Genomic DNA, 26,754 nt, shown 5'->3' on the forward strand with positions numbered 1-26,754 from the left:
TTAAAAGACAAGTAGGAATCGCTCGTTCTTCCCCCAGGAAATTCCGTCATCGACGGGCCCGGCTACGTAAATGGAGGGAAAGATAGTAGTGCGATTGGCTCATTTGAGCATTCGCTGCATGGTTCTCGTAGGCCCCACGGAGGGCCACCGCATGACGACGCCGCGCTGTGTTGTGTGTAAGAATTACACTGCAGCGAAATTCGCATGTTCGTGGCCACACCGACAATGAGCGGGCGCGTTCAAAGAAAAAAAAAAAAAAAACAAGGGCTCAAGAACATAACGCACCCTGACGTATCTAGTCTTTAACCCGTTTGTTTGCCCCCCCCCCCCCCCCCACTGCTTAACTCACAGCGCTCTCATCGGAAAAAAAGCGAGGATAACGTGCTTAAAATTTTATTTTTATTTCTATTTTTTTTACCCTTACGGCCGAATGGCATTAAAAAGGGGGGGGGGGGTTGTTACAAAAAAGGGTGATTGAACATAAAGCAGTGAATATGGTTAAATCGTACAAATAAATCTCATATAATACAATGTTAGCTAATACATTTGTATACTAATACAGGTTCGTTAACACTAATAATAATAATACATCACAGAACCTAATTATACAATGTTAGCCAGTGCATCACGGAACAAGCGGTTATCATTAATACTAACAATGCCACTGGAAAGCCTATTCCACTCCTTTGATGTGCGAGGCAAAAATGAATTGAAAAGAGTTTTTGTGTTGTATGAAGGGATGCCTACCTTTAATGGTGATCAATGCGGCGGGATATCTGTTTTTGGCGAAGTAGTTGGTCATGAATGAAGGAATTGTGATACATCTTGTGAAATAGTGCGAAACGGGAAACTTTTCTACGAGATGTTAAATGAGGGAGTGCAAGGAAAGCTTTCATTGTTGAGTTTCTCGCGGTTCTGTTGTGATTAGACAATATAAAACGAACGGAGTTATTCTGGACAAGATCAAGGGAAGTTAATAGATTATCATAGCTGGGCTCCCACACGGCTGTAGTATATTGTAGTTTAGGACGTATTAGTGTCTTGTAAAGCTGCAGTTTTAAGCCACATGGAGCATTAAAAACGTTACGTCGTAAATAGCCATGCATGCGGTTAGCATTTTTAATAATGTATTCTATATGTGGTGAGAGTTTAGATTAGTCGTTATGTGAACTTCAAGACACTTTTAAGAGTTAACAGAATCCAAAGAAATGTTATTAAGATAGTAAAGACGTGAGGCAATGGTAGTTTTGGATACTCGCATGATTTTGCACTTTTAAATGCGAAGCATTTCTTAGCGAACCTCACCCCCGTATTCTCAAACAAGACTCGACTCGAAGCTCGTCCTTCACTTGACCGAGTTGAGCACAGCGCCGCTACTCGACTGAAAATGACACCGCGCTTCTCAAGAATCGCTGCAGATTCTCGCTGATATGCAGTGATTTGTTCTGCCTAGAGACGGCGGTCCCATCGACTTTCTCAAGTCAAGGTTGAGCGTTGAGTGAAGGGGCGTTCTAGAATACGGGGGTCAGGCAACTTGGCCGTTTATATCTATCTATCTATCTATCTATCTATCTATCTATCTATCTATCTATCTATCTATCTATCTATCTATCTATCTAGCCGCCTACGTCTGGGCGCTCTCCTGGTTATCTCCATATGTTGTAATATACCAAATTCGCATGGCAGAGCATCAGTGCATGAAGAACATGATTCCCTGTTCATGACATGAACAACACAAAATGCCTGTCACGAAACCCTTTCTCTCAGTGGCGTGCGGCACATACCCGCATACCAGAGTTCATGTTATGCGGTTACGTGCCACAGGTGATAGAGTCTCGATCAACACAGTAACCGCAAACATACACACTGACATGCGAGGAAAGTGATAATAATAAGAATTGTTCGAGTTTCACATCCTAAAATCACGATAGCATTATGAAAGACGCCGTAGTGGACGGCTCCGGAAATTTTCACCTTTGTTCCAGTGCTCTTTAGCCAGTGTTTTCCAGTTTTCACCAGTGTTCTTTAACGCGCGATGACACCGCACAGTACACAGGCCTTTATCATTTCGCCTCCATCGAAATGAAACCGCCGCGGCTGGGATCGAACCCGCGACCTTCGGCTCAGCAACCGAGCACCGTAACCGCTACACCATCGCGGCGGACGCATAGAAAGTGGCGGAGCTGAAGACACAACACGCACAAACCGGGGTCAATGCTTCCTACAATAACTCTGCCGAGGGGACCATGCCCCTCATCATTACCGGTGACTTCAACATTGATTTATCAAAACCCAACAACGCCTGCTTCTAACACTGCATGAAAGAAAGCTTAGATGTGAACAGGGCATCACAAGACCTCGTTGCCAGGTCCAGGACAGGAGGCATCATAGATCATTTCTTCGTGAGAGGCATCCACGATTTCCACCAGCTGTACTATACCTTGCACTTCAGCACACTTGGAGCCCTCGTAGCCGCGATGACGAACGGACTCGATATTAAGTCCTGTGCACTACACATCAGCTTACGGCGTCTGGTGTTAACACCCATGTTGCGGTTGGCATCGTTGCGCAACTGTAAACAACTGGTTATATAACCCATGTGCGACTCTTCAACATATATGTGCGTACACCGTTTGCACATTTCTCTAGCGTCATTCCGTCATGTTTTGCGCTCAATGTGAAAAATTACGCCACATTCACTTTCCCGCCCATGCTTCGCATAACATCGATTCCCAGAGTACGTGGAATCTGCCGAATGTTTTTAATGTTTAGGTTCATTAGCCATTTTTCACACCAGTCAGATATAGCGTTAAGTTCAGACTGCAATATGTTAATGTCATTATCGTTTGTAAGTTCTCGAAAACTAACACAGTCTTCAGCAAGAGAAATGAATGTTAGACGATATAACTGATGAGAGGTCATTATTATAAATGATAAACAACAGGAGGCCTAAGACAAAGCCTTGCAGAATGCCGGAATGAACTTCGCGGAAAGAAGACTTGTGACCGTTTGCAGTAACAAATTGTGATCTGTTAGTGAGAAAACGTTCAATCCACTTTAATACGTTCAATCCACTTTAATAGTTGGTGCAATTTGTAAAGTAGCAGGCTATGGCATACCTTGTCAAAAGGTTTTGAAAAATCTACAAAAATTCAGTCGGCATACGATGATTTATCAAGAATTTGATTTAAATGATGAGTGAGGGATATTAACTGCGTTTCACATGAATATATTTTGGGGAAGCCATGTGTGGCTGACGTGAAGAATGAATTTGATTCTAAAAAATGACAATGTTAGTAAACATTATATGCTCGAGAAGTTTATAACAAATACTGGTCAGAGAAATAGGACGATAATTGGTCCCACAGTTCTTATTAAAAGATGTGAGGGGAACGACTTTCCCGATTTTCCATTGACTAAGAATAGTAGAAGTATCCAGCGAATGTTAAAAAATTTATTTATTATAATGGAACTGTAAGCGGTAGTACTTTTCAAAAATTTCGTGTTAATACCATCACAACCAGAAGAAGAACCATTCTTAAGTGCCTGAACGAGGCGTACAACACGAAGGGGTTCAGCAGTCACTGATGACATGGGGGAAATAACTGTGTGAACTCGTGCAAGGTAATTCATTACGGCTATCTACCGAAAGTTTTTTCATGAAAGATTCGTTAAGAACAGCAGTGCAATGGGCTTCACTAATTTGGTTACCGGATGAGTCAGTTAAGTGAATTATGGTCTTCGGATAGCCCCGCCAGGGTGGCCTGGAGATTATGGTGCTCGACTGCTGATCCGAAGGTTGCGGGAACGAATCCCGGGCCGCGGCGGCTGCATTTTCGATGGAGGTGAAAATGTCTGAGGCCCGTGTACTTAGATTTAGATGCACGTTAAAGAACTCCAGGTGGTAGAAATTTCCGGAGCCCTCCACTACGGTGTCTCTCAGTCATATCATGGTTATGGGACGTTAAACCGCATATATTATTATTGGTTTTCGAATAGGGGATTAATGACTAGCCAAATTTTTTTGCGTTAGTTTGTAAAACAGACGGCAAAACGTTGGTAATAACGTTATTTTTAGCGGGTTTCAGTGCAGATATGTGTATTGACGATGCAGAATTGTAAGCAGCCCAGAGCGCGTGGTTAGTACATAAACATCTTGCGGTACGATAAAAACGCTTCTTTCGTGTAGAGAAACGTTTGATGTGAGCATTGTGTCATGGCGCACGCACGTTAGATGTGACGATACGGGAAGGAATATGCTTATTTGTCAGCCGATCAACTTCAGCTGCAAACATATCCCTGTTAGACTGCAGTGGACGGGTATGAAAAGTGCTTAAAAATGTGTATAAATTTTGCTAGTTCACTGTTAATCCTATCAAGGTTTGGTTTGCTATAGTCCCGTATCGTTTTCTCTCTTTTTTTGTCTGCTTTAGGACAGGACGCATAGCGGTAAGAAATTGTGGTCTTTGTTAATATTAAATCGAGAATGTTAGCACTGCCGGTGGATGTCCTGGTTGGTAACGTTGCTAGTTGTGTTGGAAAAAATAGTGAACCTAAGTTAAATTCACTCGGCTGTGGCGAAGACGGTAATGAGTAAGGCACGCTTGTGTTCCATATTATACCAGGAAATTTGAAATCTCCGAGCACAAACCGAGGATGCGAGCGAAATCGTGTACCAAATACATTAATTGCATCATGCAGTTCATCGACATATGTTGAAGGTGAACAAGGAAAGCGACAGCATATTCCTAATAAGATCTTCTGGTAGCCGATGGTTACTTTGGCCCAAAGTAGCTCTTGTTCAGTGTTAACATGGATGCACAAAGAAGGAATGTCCTTTGAAACCGCAAGAACGCCGCCTCCCCTGCGTATTGTCCGATCACTACGGTATATGTGAAATATCCGAAGAATCGGCGTATCTCGACTTCTACATGAGTGACTCGAAATATATTTCAGGCAGCCCATTTTTGAGATAGTATACCCCGATGCTGAGGTAATTTGATGGCGTGTAAGACTGTTGTAGGGTCCATTTAACTGTCCTGTCATCTGTGACATGTTGTACATACGGGGCGTCCCAACTATCACGCAGTACGATTAAAAAATAGAAGAATAGCGTTGCGCAAGCCAAACGTACTTTATATTGTTCCTACTACACTGGAGCTGCCACTACTATCTTTTTTTTGTTAATGAAGTTGAATTAATTATTCATAATTATATTTCTAACTCAACAAGTACTCACCTAATTGTCAAAATGTCAATGAGGCTTATGTAGGCATGTTCAAATGAAATCTCACTGCGCTATTTTCAACAACGTACTGATTGCGCTCTCATTTCTTCCCGGTTGTTCAAGAAATTCCGCGAAATATGAAAAGTGACAAGTGACTACAGTGTTAAGCGCGTCAGAAAGCTCCGCCCTCAAACAGGCTCACTGTGAGGTATCCATTTTAAAGAGAAAAAAATATGGATCGCCCTATCTGCCATTTTCGGTGGGAGAAACGCACCGCTTTAGTCTTCCAGAGCCAGACAGTAATCAGAACAGCGCTCCTGCCGCGTTAGTAATGAGAACAGTCAGCCGTGAGATCTGGGTAATGATAGTGACATACAATCGAATGGAATGAATCCCTGCAAGATTGCGACGCATGTTGGCATCCGACCTGGAACCTTGCCAAAGTACGAAACGCTTGTCTCTGGCAACGGACAACAGGCAAAGCGGTTGCTTGCAGTTAGCTTATTTGAGGGCGCTGCTTTCTTTTGCGGGTGGGAGCGTACTCACGTGTTATTTTTCATATTTCGCGAAATTTCTTTATCAGCCGGAAAAAAATGAGCACCCAATTAGTACGTTGTTGAAAATAGCACAGTTAGGTGTCATTTGATAATTCCTACATAGGATATGGTATGGTATGGTATTGTATGGTATAAATTTATTGGGGTTCTAAGAATTCAGTCCGGGTCTGATGCGAGTCGCTCCCACGTCGAGACAGAGGCCAAGCCTTTCTGCTGCCACATGGGCCTTGTGGACAGGCCTGAGTTGGTCCGCCAGCACGTCACTCTACAACATCCGCTGCCACCACTGTTCACACTGAGAACCATCACCGGCAAAGGCCGAGCAGTGCCAGAGTATGTACTCTAAATCGAGGAATCCCCCCCCCCCCCCCACTTAAAACAATAAAGTGAAACCCCACAGTCCGGATTATTTTATTCATGAAAACCGGGTTATGGTACGTCCGTGTCTTCAGAAGCCTCAATTTAACCGCCTGTCGCCTATTTAATCTAAAATGTGGCAGGGCGAATGCCCTGCGCATTAGGTTATAGTGCTTGGTGATCTAGTTGCAGGTTAACAGCTGGTGCCTAAACTAAAGAACGGGAGATATAGTCCCCTCAGGGAGTGCACGGCACACTGAGGCTCGTGCCTCCGTATGCGCCACCTCGTTGAGGTTACGCGGGGTTCCCTCCACAGACCCCATGTGCGCGGGAAACCAAGTAACTGTATACGAAGTGATGTCCCTACCCTGCAGCAGTCTGTAAACTGGTTCTGCAAGAAGTCCCCTCGAGAAGGCTTTAACCGCCGATCGCGAGCCAGTAAATAATAAAACTCTGCCTGCATAAATTAGTGTTATAGAGCAATAGCCACCTACTCAGCGTCCTACGGCTCCTTTGTATAAATGGAAGCGGCATTTCGAACGCTCCCTTTGCCCTCTACCGCCACTACCGAGTAAGCATCTTTCGCATTAATCCATGCTGCGTCTGCACATGCAGGCTCCTCCGAATCGCAATAGAGCCCTAGCTCTCGCCATACGCCTCCCTACATTGTGCACAGGGTGCACAGTTCGTGAGAACGGACGAACCATATTAGCCCCAGGTTAACGTTCAGCTCGTATAGCCGCGCCCCATCGCGCAGCACAACCACTGATTCTCCAGTTGACCCTAAGATATACCTGCTCGCCGGTGTACGTAGCGACCGCTCTCCTTTTGTGCCGTACGCTGAGCCTCGGCAGTTTCATCCAAAGTATTATGCAAACCCAAACGTAACAACATATCGTTTGACGTACTCACATGCAAACCAAGAGATGCCTTAACGGATTTTCTAAGTAAAGCTTCCAATTTGTCTTTCTCCCCCCTTTCCAATATAGCATAGCTGCCACATACGGGAAATTACGCGAAATAAATGCGTGAACTAACAACATAACACCTTCTTCTCTCAAACCCCCATGTCTATTAGAGATGATTCGGATGCCTTCTGGCCTCCTTTGATTTCTTGGTAATACGCTGAATGGTTATATTATTCAATCCATTTGCTTCAATTACCAAACGCAGGACCCTGATAGCCTCTACATTTGGTATCAACAACCCCTCCCTAGTATAATGCAAGTTTCAACTGGTAACCAATCCGCCGGCCTACGACTTAATTTTCATAGATTTGGAGATCAACTCTGACTATTTAGTGGAGCACTTGAGCGCCATATGACCCAAACACTCTTCCGTACGCCTTACCACCTACTGCAGCCTAGCCTCAAGGTCTCCGTTACTACCACCAGTATTGTCATCGGCGTAGACCGTATGGGCACCGTGCATACGTTAGGAGCCGCCACGGTCGCGCGCTGCCTCCAGCGCCAAAGCGGCCACGGCAGCAGATCTGGCGGGATAATGCAGCAGACAACGCAGGCGGCGGCAAGCCACTGCGCCGTGCTTTGGTGCTTCGCTTGAGGCGTTTCCTTTCCCGTTTGCTTCCAGAAGACGTCAAATTGTTAGCAGCTGCCCGAGAACGCAGCGTTAGCGCGGGTGTTTCTTTACGCCAGACCTCGTGTATCCTCAGGCGAACGCGGCAACATTAAATGCATGAGCTGGCGGAAGACAACGGAGATCACGAGCCCGTTGAGCGAAACTGCGCACGTATAACGCGGGCCGCCTCGCTCACTAAACAATCACAGCTTATCACCCTCGGGCTAACGCGGCAGCGAACTCAGCGGCAGCTTGAAACTGGCGATACCAGCAATTGCACTGTCACGGCCACTGAATGAAAAAACGCTTTCCATCGAACGGCCATGGCGCTGCATTCACTGCGCCGACTTAATCGGTGCAGTTGAGTTCGTCGTCGTGGCTCGTGTTTTGCTGCCATGGTACTGCAAAGCGTGCCAATTGTTATTACGTTTGGATTCAGAGAGCTACGGGATATAGTTTCCCCTGAGGAGCTAATCTGAAGAAGGGCAGGGACCTCCTCGAAGCGGGGCACGTTCACGGCGTCGTGGAAGAGGTGTTGCTCGGCTGATCAACAATCACGGGCAAATTCAACCCCAGAAAAAAAAAAAAACATCTATTTACAAAACTCACTTTTGTCGTCGAATGAGTGCGATCCAGCGTTCACGTCAATTCCGTTCATATTCTCTAAATGGAAACCGGTAGAAACGCGTGCCCAGAGAATTCCTGTAGGGGTTATTGCACCCAACGACGCAGCAATTATTCTATGAGTTCGGCATTCCTACGAACAGCGGAACCGGCACAAAACGAACTGCCCGCGAAAATACCTCGCGCCGTCACAGCGGGAGCGTGGAGAGAGCAGGGGTGCAATTGCGGAGCGATGTTGTATGCTATATTTTTCCTATCGTCCACCACCTGCGGCTGACTGATCGCGTTGATAACGCGGACGTACCGTCGCTCTGGTCACTAGCCAAGCGCGAGAAGCACGAAAAGTGTAGTCATCGTAAAAGGCATAGTACCTCGACTTCACCCCATTGCGAGCGCGCCAGAGCATCCCGCCAAATCTGCGCTTCTTGCCGCTAGGGACGCCAAGCGGAGTTACGTCTGCACGGAGCCTGTAGCCAATACCCCCGACATTGTCCAGTACATTTTAGCTAACTTTGACATCGCCAGATTACACAACATAGGCGAGCGTACGGATTCGTGCGGCCTACCACGACAACCCAACTTAAAGACTTCCTTCTTCATCTCCGCAAACCAAATACATATTCTTCTATCCGTAAGGGAAGCCTTAACAAAATGGAAAAGCCGTTGCCCCAGATTCAAGTCCAAGAGCACGAGTAGAATGAAAAAGAATTACACCATCTCCCGCTAAAGGAAACCATGTGTGGATGCGAAGCAGCGGGGAAATGGTTAGCTTGAGCGGGAGATTTCTTGCGTTCTCGAGCCTGTGCCTTCCTCTGGCGTAGAATCAGCACTGTCTTCCTGTTTCCATCCAGCTCCGGCTGCGTGAAACTGCCGGCGTCCGAGGTATTCGACTCCCGCGAAGTCGCAAGATCATGTGCGTCTGCCTCTCTGCAGTCCATGCCATTGTTGTCGTCGTGGGATTCTTCAGCGAGGGAAGGAGAGCACAAGCGCCCCGCGTCTAGAGCCACAGAAGCAGACGCTGCCATTGGCCGCTCGTGCCACGTCAAGGCGCCGGAGGCGTAGCTGCTGCCTACTCGTCGCAGGAGAGAATGAGGCGCGCGTGAGGGGGAGAGGGAGAGAGGGGGATTGAAGAAGGAGAGAGGGGGATCGGAGAGGGGGAGTGGGTGTGAATAGGGGGTGAGGGGGAGTGGAGAGGAGGTGTGTGCAGAGGGATTGCGTATGCGCAGTAAGGGCGGTCACGCCGCACACCAACACCACCACCACCGGATTGAACTCCGTCATAAGATGCTTCGCATCTAAAAGTGTCGGAGAATATCAAAAGCTTTTCCCACACCAAGTCCAAGTAATACCTAATCATCCCTTGTCCGCTGACCAAGTAGCTGACCAAGTAGCGTCCTGAGACGAGAGGCCGGGTCGAAATCCTATCGTAGAGTTCGAAAAGACCCCAATGTCTTCAACATGACGCGTTAGCCTATTTAAGATGACATGCTCAGCGACTTTCCCCAAACACAATGTCAGAGACATTGGCCTGAGGTTTTCGAGCCCAATGGACTTCCCCGGTTTTGGTATGAGAACAATAGTTGCTAGTGTCCACTCTTCCGGGAGATTTCGTTCCTTCCCTCGGATTATCTCCCGCGTAAGGAACTCAGTAGACCCCTCGTCTAAATTCCGTAACATTTTATTTGTGATGCCATCCAGTCCTGATGCCGATCGACTATTGAGATCCTGCGACGCCGCCCTTATATCAATTTTAATAAATTCCTCATCCATAACGCTATTCACATTTCCTCTATATTCCAAAACAACGTCAGGTGTATCCTGCCAGGTCGCCAGCGTTAAGCTAACTCTCAGGCAAATCCTTCAGCACCTCCTCCTCCATGGAGTCCCGACACGCCTGATGAGCCAGCTTACCTATCACCGTCCACTGATAAAATTTAATGTTTGTCTCTTCTAGTGAATGACTGAGCAAACTCCAGGCGCCTCCCTTTTCATTGCCACCATCAACAGAATTACAAACTTCATCCCATTGCTGTATGCACAATAACCGACAATGGCCTTCCGTTTACCGATTAACCATTGCTATACGCTTTCTAAGGATTTTTCAACCTCTGACCCTTCCATCTCGCTAACATTGACTGCTTCGCATCCAACAAGTGCGCCTGACGACTATCCATTTGCTCTGTGTCAATATCTGTCTTAATTCCATTAGTGGCCGCCTCAACGTCCAGTTTAAGCTGACTAGTCCACTATTCCAAGGTCAACTCATCCCTTCATCTTCGTTTCACTGCGCTATTCTTTTCCTAAACGCATCCCAGTCAACAACCCTGAATGTGCGCGACGCAATGCGCTGTCTAAGCGTGCCAGTTCTCTCCGCTCGCGCCCGCGAAGGCGAAAATGGTGCGACACGCGAGGAATGCTGGGCGCTTGCGAAGCAGATGTGGGATAGCGCCTCCTACCATTTGCTCTGGAGAGGTCGCTTTTGTTCCATAGGCAGATTTTCTTCGGTCGCTCTCCGCCGGAGTGGAGTGGTCCGGCGCAGAGTTCGTCGCCCACACTGAATCCGCCAATGGAATTCACCAAAACATACGCCAACCTTCTACTATTGGGTGTTGCGAGCCCTCTTCCCTGAACATTACCTTTAACCTCCACATTGAAACTGGCTAAGGTCACGCTAGACGTCAGAGTTTCCTGTAACATGATAACCTGCGGTTTCACACTGCCAGTTTTAATCAATTGCTGCAGGGACGCCTTCTTATGATTGAGCCCCCTAGAATTCCACTGCCACATACTAAATGAACTATTTAATAGAGCCGCCATCTTGACCATGTAAATTCGGTTTACTTATGTTGAGCCTAATTCCACTAGGCGATTTATCCTGCTGGGCCAGCGGCGGAGACCACTCCCACTCCATAACAGGGACCACCGTCTCGTTCTGATATACTTCAATTTTCCATAATCTCTGATTAGCGATATTTCTCGCTCTTCTATCCGCTTAAATCTATGTATGACCTAACTGACACTTCCTTGAATTGCCGTCATTATTTATTTAAGTTCGAACCCACCTTGGCCTAAGCCCACACCGTCGAGTAGAGGGCCCTCTTTTACGAGGATGGCGTCTCCTCGTCAGTCACATTCCCTTCAGCAACCTCCAGAGACCGGACTGTAAGCTTCTCCTAAGTTAATCTTTCTATTTTACAAGCCCTTCAATGGTTGATTTTAAGCTATGATTGTCTTTCTCCAATTGTGCAATCCTATCCTTATCCCGATTACCATACATAAGCTACTGGCTATGGCACGAGTTACCATACATAAGCTACATAAGCTACTGGCATGAGTTCGGATGGTGCTGATGTCGCCATTGACCTTGTCAGCCCAGGTGGTCTGGCCTCCGTCCACACCATCGCCTCCACCAACTGCAGCAAAGTGCACCTCCATAGACACGAAACGGCTCCTGGTTGCTGGAGTACCAGACAATGACTGCCGCCTCGGCCTTGAACGGCCCCGAGAGCGCAAGAGCCCCCTAGACCGTTGGGGGGTGCTTGCGAGTTGCGCCGCATGGGCTGCTTGTTGATTCGCTGCTAGCTCTTCCCTCACTTTCGCCTCTCGTCGAACACGCACGACGTAGGGAACCTGTTACTGCTGTCTGCGTTGTTAATCCGCCGTCAGGTGTAGGCCGCCACAAAGCTTGCAACAACGCTCATTGTTATGGTGCTCTTCAGGGTTCCGAATACCGCATTCTCGGCATTAAAGGCAATCGGGCGCCAGGCAAACAGCCGCCTGATGTCCAAGCTTGCCACACACATAGTATATGTCCACTTGCATTCGGTACAAGTAACACCGGACCAACGTTCGCCCATACCTTCTAAAATTGGGCACTCTTGCGCCGTAGAAAACAATGATAACCGAGCTTGTATTCTTGATTATTTTGACTGCCATAGTCAGTGGATTGCGATCATCAATGGTGTTCCGCTCAAGTGTCACAGGGCCATCCATAATGTCCACATTGCGAATGACCCCTTTACACGTAGTGCGTGGGGCCGTCTCGTACGCACTGGCTTCAATATCATTGTCCGCCACTCTGATTGACCTGATTATCACATATGATTAATCGTTGTTACTTTCTGGTGTACTAGCCACCAAGACATTTTGCATAAAGTTGAGGGAGAAAACATCTTTATTCTTCTCAGTAGTGAGGCCTGCCGCCTCTACGATAGCCCGCACACCCTTGTGGGGCTAACTTTCTCCAAAATCAATCCACCCCCTGGGCTAATGACTATTTTGATATGTTATTCTGGCATCGGTGGCGTTCGCGACGCCTTCACAATGCGTTGCCAAGCCTCAGCCCCGTTCACCGGCGCCCCTTCGTTCAGCCATCTCGCCTTATGAACCGTCGTCACCCGATACAGGCTTCTTCATAACTTGATTTTCGGCCGGACACTGTCCGCCATCCCAGGTCTTCAGTAGATTCCTCTGCAGGGGGCACTTCCCCTTCGACACACATTGCTGCCATGCCGGGCGCACCTGTCCCGCCACATAGGGCTACTAGACGCTGGTCCTAGCTATCAGCCAACGTGGCATCAGCACAAAAGTTCAAATATATTCCAAAAATGGGTGGCCCTCCTCAAAGTCAGATATCAACCAATTCGCCTCGTCTTCACAGATTCGATGATGTGCAGTTTGCACCACACAATGACAAAAAAAATCCGCGGAAACATTCGCAAAATACGAAGCCGATGTGAGTGCTACCGCTCACCTCGGCGACACTGACATCGGCGACCGCAGCGTCCTACAAACGAGGGGCGTCCAATAAGATTTCCCCTGACCTACTTCCTGTGGACGGAGAGCAACAAAACTTTGCAGATTTATTAGTCCTTCTCTACATAGTTGCCACCTATGTAGACACTTCTCCCATCTTTTCATGCAACTGTGCCTCCATAAGCCTCCTTGATATATCGACAATTACATGAGTATTTGTCGAGTTATCGATACAATTATTTCTATTTAACTAAAGCTCATTAACGAAAAAATTACCAGTGGCTACTCCAGCCTACTGGGAACAATATGTATTAGGTTTGATTCGCGTAACGCCGTACCTTTTCCTTTTTTTTTAATCATGCTGCGTGATAGTTGGGACGCCCTGTATACGAGGCCTTCATTTTCCGTCATCGCTAAGAGCGCATTAGTACGCGTTAAAGTGTCATCTTTTACTTCTCAGTAAGGACAACAAAGCTATCTATCTATCTATCTATCTATCTATCTATCTATCTATCTATCTATCTATCTATCTATCTATCTATCTATCTATCTATCTATCTATCTATCTATCTATCTATCTATCTATCTATCTATCTATCTATCTATCTATCTATCTATCTATCTATCTATCTATCTATCTATCTATCTATCTATCTGCCTGCCTGTCTGTCTGTCTGTCTGTCTGTCTATCTATCTATCTATCTTGTTCGAGTAAAACAACCATAAATCATGGAAAGAAGATGGCTTTTAAGGGCTCGTTTTTCTTTGTTAGGCACAATATTAATGAGAACTAACAGAAAATAATGCCAAGGAAAGTATAGGGGGTGTTATTTGTAGCAATTAGGATATAAATGTGAAGAAAGTAAAGTGGACGAAAAGATAACTTGCCGCCGGCAGGGACCGAACCTGCGACCTTCGAATAACGAAGGTCGCAGGTTCGGAGCGTCGGACGCGTTATTCGAAGGTCGCAGGTTCGGTCCCTGCCGGCGGCAAGTTATCTTTTCGTGCACTTTACTTTCTTCACATTTATAGCCTAATTGCTACAAATACCACCCCCCATACTTTCCTTGGCATTATTTTCTGTTAGTTCTAATGAACCATAAATCATGCGTTACAGTGAGATAAAGTAAATGAAACGTGAATCACACGTCAATGCTCCGGGAAAAAGAAAGCCTCCGACGTACCACACGAGCTCTTATACCTCCGTGTGAGTCAGACCTCCCTGGTGGTTTAACCCGCCGACGTTGCGGAGGCTTCGTGTTGGGGTTGCGCTTAGCCCATCCATGACCACCCTTTAGGCGCAAAAGTACCGCGGCCCGTATGGTACATCGTGCACATTTTGCGACGCCCCAATCCGCGATATAACTGTCACACACTTAATGTGGACTTGCACGGGTCTAGAATTGAGCCGTCGTCGTCACTTGCAACAGGCCTCAGGCCTGGCCGACCACCCGACCTTGACCGCTGGATTAGTGGACCTCACCACCGCTCATTACTAGGCTTCATACACGAAGCAAATTTGCATGTGTATTTGTGAATCAATAATTATTATGCCTAAGGGCAGACTTTCGAAAAAAAATTTGATGTGAAGAATATTGTATGAGAATTAAGCTGGGCTCACTTTAAAATAAATGTGTAATAAAGTGAATCAAATGCTTCAGTGTCAAAAGTGGTTTCACTGGTGAAGACCAAGTCTCAGCGTGTAAAACCAGTAGTATGGCTGAACAAAGAGACCTTGGCTGCTCAAAAAGGCTGCCCGAATAAGTATTACATTTCTGATCTAACGAGTGCTCCGTAAAGAGTAATGCCTCGGCAAAGCAAGGACGGAGTTTGGCTCATGGCGCGGGCAGTCAAGCGCGCGATTGGCGCAGTTCGAAATGTACTCAATGCTGTCGTGCATTAGAGGCTGTTGTGCCTGGGTCTGTTATGCAATACAAGGCCGATATACTTATTGTGCGTTGCAGAGGACAGAGGAAGAACATGAAGAATGTGGTGGCGCCTCTTTTAGGCGCGACGATTTTCTTCGATAGCTGTGTGTTTTTTTATACTTACCATTAGATGTCGCTTTTGCACGTCGCCGCCACAAACGCTCACAGTCGTGTTTAAGAAGATTACAGTAACATAGGTCAGTTCTACTACGAAACACGGTCATCTGTAAACATATTAAGCAGGAAGGTGGGTGGGGCACTTCTGACGGTCATTATTATAACTTAAAAATTGGAATGCTCCAACGTCATGAACATGCGGTACGGGAGATGTTACATAACAAAATCTTGGAAGAAATGTTTCTAACGGTTACGCTGGGTCATAATGTAAAGGTAACTTTTGGCTGATTATAATTTTCAAGATAAAAAAAGTGTAATTCGTGCAAGATGATTGCAAAGGCTTCAGAAAAGTCCAAATATATGCGGTCACTACCAATCGTTACCAAGGTCTGCTTTTGCAACAGGTCGTGGCAAAGGTTAACGCATGCACCTCTTTGAAAGCCGTGCCAATAGGCGCTAAAACGAAGGACGATTTTAGGAACTCCTCGATGCGAGATTATGGGATATTCTTTTACGGTTTCACAGGGAATGGAACGCTAGTCAATGTGATATATCGGAATTATTATGTTCTGCGTGTTATCTTGATTTGCAGGTCGCAACCATTTTGGGTACTTTCTAATAACTAGAAGATATTCAGCGTTGTGACTGTTGTGCGAAAATATTAGATAAATTAACAGAAGAGGAAAAAAATCGGGGGACCCTTAAGCTTCACCTTTAAGAGTTGAACGCGATAGCGAAATCCGGCCCCTAGTGCGCACTTCAACCACTAAGTGCATACTTATTAATGTGTGTTGTTACACACACACACACACCACACACACACACGCCACACACACACACACACACCACACACACACACACGCACACGCGCACGCACGCACACACACACACACACGCGCGCGCGTGCACACCCGTGCGCAATGTATCTATAGTAATGCTACAGGTTGTCGATCGAAAGCACTTCCTGTGCTAGAACGGCGGAACCATATAGGCTCTGCTGTAGTCGCACGCCCGCCTGGATCACCGCCGCGTGCGGCGGTGTGCGCGCGCCGATGATCCAGGCGGCCGTGGTAGTGAAGACGTTTCTCACAATACCTCAAAGATGGCAGCACATTATCTAATGTTTGCTGCTTGCTTCATACGTTTTCCACTAGATGGACATAGTTGTCCATTTTTGGAGCTGCTTGCAAGTTTGTGTGTGTTTGTTTTTAGCGGCGATGGGTGCACTATACAGGCTTTCTTCGAAGCATGGCGTCGCGCAAGAAACGTAGTTTGATGGCCTCGCCAATGCGCCTACAAATCGCCGAATGGGCTCATATTAGTCGTGGCATCAGCCGAACAAAATGCATTAATGACACTCCTTCCACTAGATGGCATTTATGGTGTGTTTTTTTCCGAAGCAGTTGGAAGTAACGTCGTGGCTTTGTGGTAGGACACATGCTTGCCACGCGAAAGGCCCGGATTCAATCCTCAATAGAACCGAAGATTTTTATTGTTTATTTGATTTGCATCTTTCTGGATTTTTCGGTCACGGATGATTTTTCGCTCACAAGCGAAGTCGTCACCGACGCCGACGGCAGAATTTCTGCGAAACGAGCTCGTTCCTAACGCTATCGCGTTAAAATTTGCGCGTTGCATTATCTTGGTGCTTAGTAAAACAAGCAGCCATGACGAGCAGACTTCACGAGGAGAATTCCAGGAAATAGATACGCACGTAAGCTGAAAGTGCGTCAACCGATCGGAAAACCCTCACGACTGTACTCACTAGCGCTAGCTATGTTTTCATGCGACAAATGGCACGGCTCCAGCTTACGCTTCTGAGTATTTTATGGCGTAGTAAAGTCTGCCAGTTCCATGGGCATGTTCTCATCACTCTCGGCAGGTGAACATGTTAAAACGCATTTCGATGTTTCCTGCCTGGTACAAGAAATACTCACTTGCCCAAGGGGAGAATTTGCGAAAACAAGGAGGGCTGGCGTGAATGAGAGCGAGAATAGGCAAAATTTGACAGCCATTAAGCCTGCCCAACGTTACTGTGCATAAGAGCTGGTTTCTTTGGGAATCATCCGACAGGATTTGGACAAAGGATGTTGCTCTACCTCCAATGGCTCATAGGACACATGGTTAAACTAGCGCACGGGCGACACAAGTGTCGCCCTCCGTTTTTGATGCCCTCGTGTATTGTGTGCTGGATTAATCGCGCTATCATACCAAATCATCCACCTACTGCGCTGATATAGGGCGTTATTGAACGCATGGTCACTTATCTAATGAATCGCTTTTCCTATGGTCATTCGAAATTACGGCTAAGTCCTGCCTTAATTTTCTAACCAGATGCGATAGGTATATAAGCCTTTGAGCTTTTATTGAGTTCAGAATGACACCGACTGGACATACGCATGATGATCTTTGGTCAGTGTGTGCCACTTCTGCTGCGCCCTCTCTCGTTCCGTGTGTACAAATCCTCGTGGAGGGAATGTGGGGCCAGTTCCCCTTACACAAGTGACATGTAATGGAGCCCGAACAACGCTGAACGATGCAGTGCGTCCGAAGTGGGATGGGAACCCGTGTCCATATCGCTGACACTGTTCATGTTAAGGATCGAATCCGCGGCGGCCGCATTTTCGATGGAGGCGAAAATGCTAGAGGCCCGTGTACAGTGGCGTAGCCAGGGGGTAGCACACCGGGCCCGTGACCGCGTCCCCTCCCCCCCGAAAACATTTTTCTGCCATGCACATACGGAGCCCAATATGACACTCGACGACATCTGCCTGCCCGTCTCCCACTTCAGATCAAGAAGGTGCCCCCCCCCCCGAATTTTTTTTTTAATTTCTGCCTACGCCCCTGCCCGTGTACTTAGATTTAGGTGCACGTTAAAGAACCCCAGGTGGCCAAAATTTCCAGAGCCCTCCACTATGGCGTCTCTAATAATCATATCGGGGTTTTTGGGACGTTAAACTCCAACAACTATTATTATTCTTCATGTTCAGCCGTGGCCAATCGCCGGGGCAGCCTAGCTGTGCGACGCACATGTATCCAATTTGCAGCAAGTCGAGTTGTGATCACGCTTGCTGCCGTGTTGTCATGCGTTCCTTTCTGTCATAAAAAAACACGACTCGCCTGAAGTTTACCATGAGGGAGACAATAATGCGAAGCATGCCATACCTAATAAATATTGCACTGTCATAGGCTGGCTCAAGTTAAAATTCACCGACAATCACGATGCTGCCTAATGCGAATTCTGAGCGCTGCTTCGTGCTGGGGCAACGCCATCTGTATTTGGAGTTATGGCTATCGACAGTTGTAGCAGGCTGCCACAGAAACTGCCAGCGCTCGAGTGCTACGCGCACCACTCTATTTATTATAGGCGTCGCAAACCTAGCGAAACGCCGACAGCGCTCGAGTGCTACGCACACCACTCTGTGAATTGCAGGCGTCGCGACCCAAGCGAAACGCCGACAGCCCAATTACGACAAGCGAAGCCAGCGGCAGTACACGTGCCAGCCCTGCATGCGCATAAGCTTCGACCGAGGGGCCAGCGCGCGTGACGGAGGAAGAAAAGGAGGCTAGAGGCCAGCGGCTCATGATATTAGACAGACTCCGCGATCGCTCTCTTTCGTCCTCGTTCGCTCTATCAGTTAGCTGACACCAGCCAACAGCGGCGACGCCGCTCAACGCAGGGACGGGCGCCTAAGAGCTGCGCTCTAAAACAGTATGCACCAATTAGGAGCCATATACAGCCGCAAAGCTTCTCCATAGTTGCTAGGCCAAACAGTGCAGCACTGAATGTTTCACTGTGCTTTTACAGCGAAAGTTATGAGATCATTTCAACAGCCGTTTTTGGAGTTGTCCGCCGCCGCCGCCGCCGCCGGAGTCCATAACCACTATCGCGCGAAATAGGAAAAAAACGAAATAAGGAAAAAATCTCAGGACGGAACGGTGTTCGCACCTGTGCCCTCTCCGTGCCAGCCCAGTATTCTACCTCAGGCCATGCCGGTGCTTGAAACTGCTTTCCAAAAAACCCTATGCCGGCTTCATGTCGGGAAGGAACCACATTACTATGTGTAATATAGCGTCATAGAAGAGTTGAATAACAAGCAGGCGTCACACGACGCGAATTCTGTAACCAGGCCTCACACAATGCGAATTGCGCAACGAGTAGGTTGTTGAATGCTTCCAACCTATTACAAAGGGCTCTGCCATAATTCTTCATCGTCATTAGGCACAGCATCAACAAAGTGCGCATAATGCCTTACATGTGTTTAGCTGGTACCATGGCTCTCCGTAGAATAAAGAAAAATGGCCTTGTGGCTGCTTCCCAACTTCACGCAAATTGTGATTATTTATAGCCTCCCTCTCTCTTTGTGACGTGAACGTATGTTATATAGCATGGTGAGAGAGTGAAATAGCGACCGGGCGTCACACAAGGCGAAGTACGTAACTGGTGGGCCGTTTGAAGTTTCCAACCCATTTCAAAGGACTGAGCCATAATTCTTCATCGTCATCAGTCGTCGCGTCAACAAAGTGCATAATGCTTTACAGATGCGTAGCTGGTACCTCGCTTCTCCGCAGAATGACGAATAATGGCGTAGTAGGTACTTCCCAACTTCACAAAAATTGTGATTTATGGCATAGTGGGTACCTTGCTAGTGTACTTGTATTATAGTAGCCCCAAGAGAGTTTACAACGGGCTCTAGAAACGCCGCTCTTCCAGCTTTCGCTGCGACTGTGCTGCGCTTTCCGCGCAGGCCTGGCGTTTCTTTGTTTCACTTTCTCAGGGAATACGCTTGATCAATATCTCAAGGATATTGCGAATGTATTTCTGCACCATTCCAAATCATAAATTCTTGCTGTAACTGAAAATTTAATCAATTGTGATTGTAATTGTTATTAATTGTAAGCGTGATAAATGTCGCAAGGATCTCGCGAATGTATTTCTGTACCCTTCAAAATTATGTAATTCTAACTGTAACTGAAAATGTAATTAATTGTGATTGTAATTGTTATTAACTCTAAGCGTGATAAATGTCTCAAGGAGCTTGCGAATGTATTTCTGTAACCTTTCGAAACATGTAATTCTAACAGTAACTGAAAATGTAATCAATTGTGATTGTAATTGTTATTAATTGTAAGCGTGATAGATGTCTCAAGGATCTTGCGAATGTATTTCTGTGCCCTTCCGAATCATGTAATTGTAACTGTAACTGAAAATGTAATCAATTGTAATTGTAATTGTTATTAATTGCAAGCGTGATAAATGTCTGAAGGAGCTTGCAAATGTATTTCTGTAACCTTTCGAAAGATGTAATTTTAATCGTAAATATAATCATTTGCAACTGTAATTGATTGTAAGCTATGGCAAGCGTGTAAGTGCATGTGCAGGAGTTCAGTGTTTTAGTAGGTCATGTAACTTTGCAGCTTCCATGACTTCCTGCGAAAAAAAAACGCATTTATCAAAAATATATAGGTTTTATGACCTGATGATACAAACTTCTGATTGAAATTGAAGTGTAATCTCGTGTAATGCTTTTTTATACATTGCAATACAATCATTCATTAAGCATTCATTAAAAATTCATTATACGTTCGAGTTTATTTCTTTGTTTCAATTGTTTTTCACCTCTTTTGGTGAAGCAGCACAAACTGATAACTAGGTAATATAGTTACATAGCAGGAGCAAGCCTTACGGGCTATTGGAGGCCTGCCCTACAATGAGCATACACGTGATCTATTTCTGAAATAAAATTATCCGAGTTTACCATATGTGCGAGTATCAGCTTATAACTGTGTTGTTCCCAACGTGAAATGATTAAAGGGACGCTAAAGAGAAAAACCATCCTTTCTCGTATAAGTAAATTACTCTTTCAAGACAGCAAAAACACCACGCTCACTGCAAGCCGCTTGGTAAGCGAGAAAACCCACAAGAAAAAAAATGTGGGTGGCGACGTCACCTCGAGGTTCCCGCACCAGTCGTCGTGACGTCACGACTTTTGACGGCGTCTACTGCGGCCTAGGTAGTTCTTAACACGGACTAATGAATGGAATGTTCTCCTGGTGGTGCCAGAGGCTTGACGTACCAAGTTTCAGAAAATTTCGATGAGCCAATGTGGTCAAAATACGGAAAAACACATTGAAATCTGTGACGTCAGCATCGCAGATTTAGGTGGGAAAATTTAAAAGTGATACTCTTGAGATTCATTGAATCATATATTATTAATCTGCGGTGGTAAAATTAATGACGTTAGAGTATAATAACTTATAATTTAGCAGTCTAAACTAATTGCTTGTTTCACTTTACTGCCCCTTTATGGGAACCACTCATATGAGAGACATAGCAAACATGAAAACCAAGCAATCTTCTCGCACAAACCGGTATCCTGAACATTGGCCAGTTCCGCGCCCACGTACGAACTATGGCCTTCAAACGCTTTCTTATTGAATTTCCTCAACGTTAAAGAAACATAACTGTGTGGAAAACATTCGTTTTGTTCCTAAAAACACATTACTACGACTGTACAAGCGTACGTGTCGAGCATTCTTGTCATGTTGTTGTTTGTGTGTCACGGGGAGTTGGGACTAGTCAAGCTGCCATTATGCAGCTTTTATCCTACCATCCTCGTTGTTGATTTATGTAGTTTACGTGTGGTATTCACAAAAGTTCAATTTAATTCAATTGAAGGTATTCTCACCATAATTTAAAAAGGGCCTTCACAACGCATTTTCGAAGTTGGAGATAAACACGGTTTCTGCGTGTTAGCATGATTTTATCATTCCTGGAAAATTCGCTAGGTTTAGAAAACATTTACTAACAAAACTATAACATCACTGATATACCGCTTGCGAGGAATGCCCTTTCGTCTGAGTAATGCAATGGATATGACAAGGTTGCGCTAGCAGCTCTGTTAAACCTTATCGCAGGAAGGTCATTTCCTGGTAGAAAGGTTACGCGGCGTTCAACGTGTCCGCTGGAAATATGCTTCAGGCACAGATGAATCGTTCTCGCAAAACAATAGAAAATATCTCCACATCAACAGCTCCTGAGTGCTTCTGCACGGATTCATGTAATTCACAACGGCAGTGTTGCCAATGGGAGTATTTCCAGGATTAACCTACGGGTTTTTTTTTTCGGATACACCGTTTCATTCGCGTCTTGGCTTGACGACGGTGTACGACGGCGCACATTCAGTTGTGCACAACTGTGACAGGAAACAAGAACTCTTGCTGCTTCTTTGCGTATGCTCGCAACAATTAGGGTCACGGCCACCTTATAGAGAGCGGCGCTACATTTTAACGCTCTAAATGTCAACCACGTTGAACTTCCTGCCTCTGTACTCTATAGAAATTGATGAGTACACATGACCCCGAGCCCGTCAATGTGAACTCATCTGGTCTTGTATGGTTTTTACTAGGCGATCGTATACATTATGACTGAGTGATTGTTCGAAAAATTTCAAAAGTTCGGCGTCATCTTACGCTCAGTAACACTTGAAGTCAGAAGCCTGCTGCACAATTCGTAATGCATTAAGTCATGATATCGGGAACCACATTTCCTTCAAGACACAACGAGGCGCATTGTACGAGAAACTCATTGAGTTACCCTGACGTTTCTAATCGATCACCTTGTACCTGCCCCCCTGACGCTTTCTACAACTCACGTGGTGCTGCCCTACATCTGCGATCGGCCCACCTTTGACCAAGCGATGATGCCGGGTGATGACGTCATCATGTGACGTCACGACGACGCTATAAATACCAAATAAAATTCTAAGATCTGTTACGCCACTGTGACGCCACACGGTGATGTCGGAACATGAGGTCACCAGTGACATAGGTCGCGTGGTCTTTTGTAACACCGCATTCGCCATTCATGCTTCACTCGAGGGGCTCCTGGAAAAGCACTTAAGGCTTTCATCGAATTCAGTAGAGCCTTCCATGATTCTTTACATCGAAAAGCCGCTATATGTAAAAACAACGTTTTTTCCTTATGGCTTAGTATTACCTGAACATGTGAGCTGCACCCAAATTTACATAAAGTTGGGGGGAAATGTGAAAACTTCTATCCATGTGGCCACATTGAAGACATAATACAGGAGCTCACATTATCCTGCAGCTTGCGTCACTCGGGGATCCCCACTTTATCGGCTGTATACAACGATTATTCGCGCTCCTTGAAATGTACTGCGCATTCCATGAAGCTACATGGCATTCTTCATGCGCCGCTTTTGCTTTTATTGCTAACGCTATAACATTCGTGGATGTGAATGACGTTTGACGTTATTGTAGGAATGTATTTTCAATATTAGCGAAATATTCAAAAAAGCATTCCAAATTCGATTAGATTCTCTCCTGGCAATATCGATTACTTTTTTGCTCAGTCTTCAAAATCCCTATTTAGACACCTCTATCAATGGTGTACTTGTTTGTATCGCTCTATGCGCAAATTGTAGCTGTTATTTTTCTTGTACTTATATATTGCTGTATACAGATATACGGAAATATATAGGTCTTAGCTTCGTGGTACTGTTAATCCATATTCTAATATTTGTCTTTGTTATTGCCTAAGTAGCTAAGAATCTAACACTGAAAAACACTAAAAAAAGGGTGAAAATTTTCTGATTTTTTTTTTAAAATGAGTGCTTCGAGATCGGAACCAATGCCGCGAATGCTGATATTCATTAAGAAGAAAATATGATGAGGAATGCATCACCTAATATTTTCATAGAAAAAACGTATAGAATAGATAGCATTGTAACCGTTTTGTTTGCGTTCACGTTCACACGAACTGCATCACACATTATATGGCCGGGGACAATGCAATGACAATGCGTCTGCTGTCGCAACGGCGATGTTTCTGTGGACGCTCCTATGACTCAGCTCCTGGTTGAACAGCCGATGTACTCGCTCGTGTTTATCCCTTTGAGACGTCAACTATAGTAAACGGTCTCTAAATGCGGAACGCTCACACATCATTCTTTCAAGGCACTCAAAATCATACTGTAATAAAGATATCATAATACACTATGTTATACTTTTATACTAATTAATTTCAATGAAATTTTAATTAGGTCTCTATTCATTTCGCAGTCATTCATGTTCTGTTTTACCATAAATAGAATGAAATATCACGCAATTAATGTAGCGCAAATTCGTTTTCGGTTATGTTCATTCAGAGAAAAGAAAAATTATACTTTTTACGTTGCTCGCGGAAAGCGGTACGTCTAACGACTCGTCGAGCATGGTAGCGCCTTCAGAAAAGCGATAATATACAAAATTACACTACGAAATGCAGCTAAATGAAGACCCATTTATTACACAGAAGGTTCAACTCATCCGAACACCCATGCATTTTGCTCTTCCTTAGCTACTAGTCCACATAACTGGAAAAAACAAGTGTTGTACACAAGTGTTGTACACAATTGTGTACAAAGCGTCTGAAAGGATTAGATAGAGTTGGCGATGTGCTCTCCACGCGCGCTGAAGTTTTTCTGTAAGAAACAGTCAAATAGCACCAGACCTGTCTGGGACGATACATTGCATGCATTATCGCATCAGTTGTCGCGGGAGTATTAACGTGCACATTCGTCGACAATCTTCTTGGATAGCGCAAGAGACCGCGCAGAATGTTCGAAGGACCCAAAGGATACGACAGTTTTCCTCTTGTTTCAAGGTTCTAAGTTCCTGGAAAATTACCAGGTGAGCGCACAAGAAATATTTAATTTGGATGTTACATGCACTAGTACCTACTTCGTGTTTAGGAATATTTTTAATAACTTGGCAGATAATAAGCTTCCATTTGAATATATATCCAATGTTTCCGTGTACTTATTTTGGTGAATGCGTAGCTTTTATGTGCTAGCGGCGTTGTAAGAAATCGTTCCTGTGTTACTGCGCTTAATGATGCCATGGTTACTGGGCCAAGTGCGAAGAAAAAAACTTGGCCGTCACCAATTTTTTTTCGACTAATGTATATTCTGGTAATGACGTAGAGAGAGGTCTGAAGGCTTTTTTGTGGGAAGGTCCGTGGCTTTTCGTTTATATGCGTTCTCATAAATATTACTCTACTCGCGAAATAATGTATATTGCTCTTGGTGTCATAAAATTCCAGCTCAGTTTCTATCAATATCATGAGCACAACTCAAACGCGCCGGATTGAATACCGCATGTACCATGGTTGCAAGATGGAGCGGCGAGTTCGGTTATTTCTGCGCCAGGAGGGCCGTCAATTTCAACAATTGCTGTTGAGCAAGCGATTATAAACTTTCATGGTCTTTCTAACATTTCCAAACTTTTACTACACACGGTTAGTATGCCGCACGGAAATCAGAGTTTTTACAAAGTTTTATAGGCGCGAGCTCTCCCTGCTTGTATAGCATTTCGGTGTTTTGTTATTACTTATTTAGTTTTTTTTCAGCATTGTACATCAAAAAAACGGTGCGGGCCATTTAATTTTCATTCTTCCGGAATGTTCTCTCGCAAACCGCTTTAAAATCGAACACTTTTTAACAAAACTACAGCCCAATGAAATAGGACAGTTCTAAGAGAATCACCCTATAGAAACAAGAAATGGCAGCGATTTGGCAACATAGGTTACTCTTGTGTTATATATACCGCTTATTGTGTTGCATTTCGCCACGGAACTCCCGATGAAACAGATATGGGGGGAGGGAGAAAAACGTGTGGGATAAACTGCGCGGATCGCTTTGGCACGACATAACTAAATGACGCGTGCCCAGCTGGTGGAGCGAATGCGTTCACGGTGAAATAATTCAGCGGGTAGGCGGCGGGAATGTTGTCCTCCAGGCGATATCGAGTCGCGTGAATGTGGACATACCTTTATCGGGTCGCGGAGCGGCGGTCCGATAAATGCCTTTCGATAAAGGTTTCCGCAAATGCGGGCGATTCTCAAGATAGCACAGTACAGATATCTACTCAAAGTATACTTTCTTACTAAACAAGCAGTGCTGAACTTTCTTGGTGTGAGACAGACCAATTATACGCACTAACCTATAAGCTCCAACAACGCAGGGCTACAGACATTTGCTATGACAAAGCGATTGTGCTCCTAAGCAAGTGTGTTAGTAGCGGGAAAGATATTCAGGGACGTTTTGCCGCTTTACTACTCAGTCCAGACGCCAGTGCCAGCAACCACCGCACTTGTGGAGGCAGTTTAGCTAGTACTTTAACGGTTCTTTTTTCTTTTTCTATACGTGATCCTTTAATTTTAAATTTACGCATATACAAATAATGTTGAGCATGTTCTTGGCATTCACATCTTGAGGTGTGGCAGCGTCACATTGAAGGTAAATTAGTGCAGTTACGTGCGTGAATAATGAAATTACCGTAATTAACGATTTGTTTTTTGTTCGCAGGTGGCAAAAAGAAAGGAGAAGTTTGGAGACCGTCCTTGTTGAAATTTTGGTGACCCAAACCGAGGGCTAAGGCCACAGCAGACATTGTGAGTCGTGGGTTGGACTCGTTGCTCACTATACGCCACTATAATCTTCCAATGCATTTTACACGTATGGTTCCCTGCGGGGAAAAGCGTGGCGTTGCGCTGCGCACAGATTTGCTAGGAAAGTATCCCAAGAATGCTTACGCATTATGCTTTCCA

The 26,754-nt window shown here is 45.4% G+C and overlaps 1 protein-coding gene across 1 annotated transcript in view; it reads right to left on the reverse strand.

Annotated features, from left to right (window-relative positions):
• LOC119405297 (receptor-type tyrosine-protein phosphatase kappa) overlaps positions 1–26,754 on the reverse strand; it is a 227,174-nt gene that overhangs the window by 198,171 nt on the left and 2,249 nt on the right. The gene's annotated exons all lie outside the window — the stretch shown is intronic.

Source organism: Rhipicephalus sanguineus, chromosome 9 (assembly GCF_013339695.2).
Source record: "Rhipicephalus sanguineus isolate Rsan-2018 chromosome 9, BIME_Rsan_1.4, whole genome shotgun sequence".
Lineage (NCBI taxonomy): Eukaryota > Metazoa > Arthropoda > Arachnida > Ixodida > Ixodidae > Rhipicephalus > Rhipicephalus sanguineus.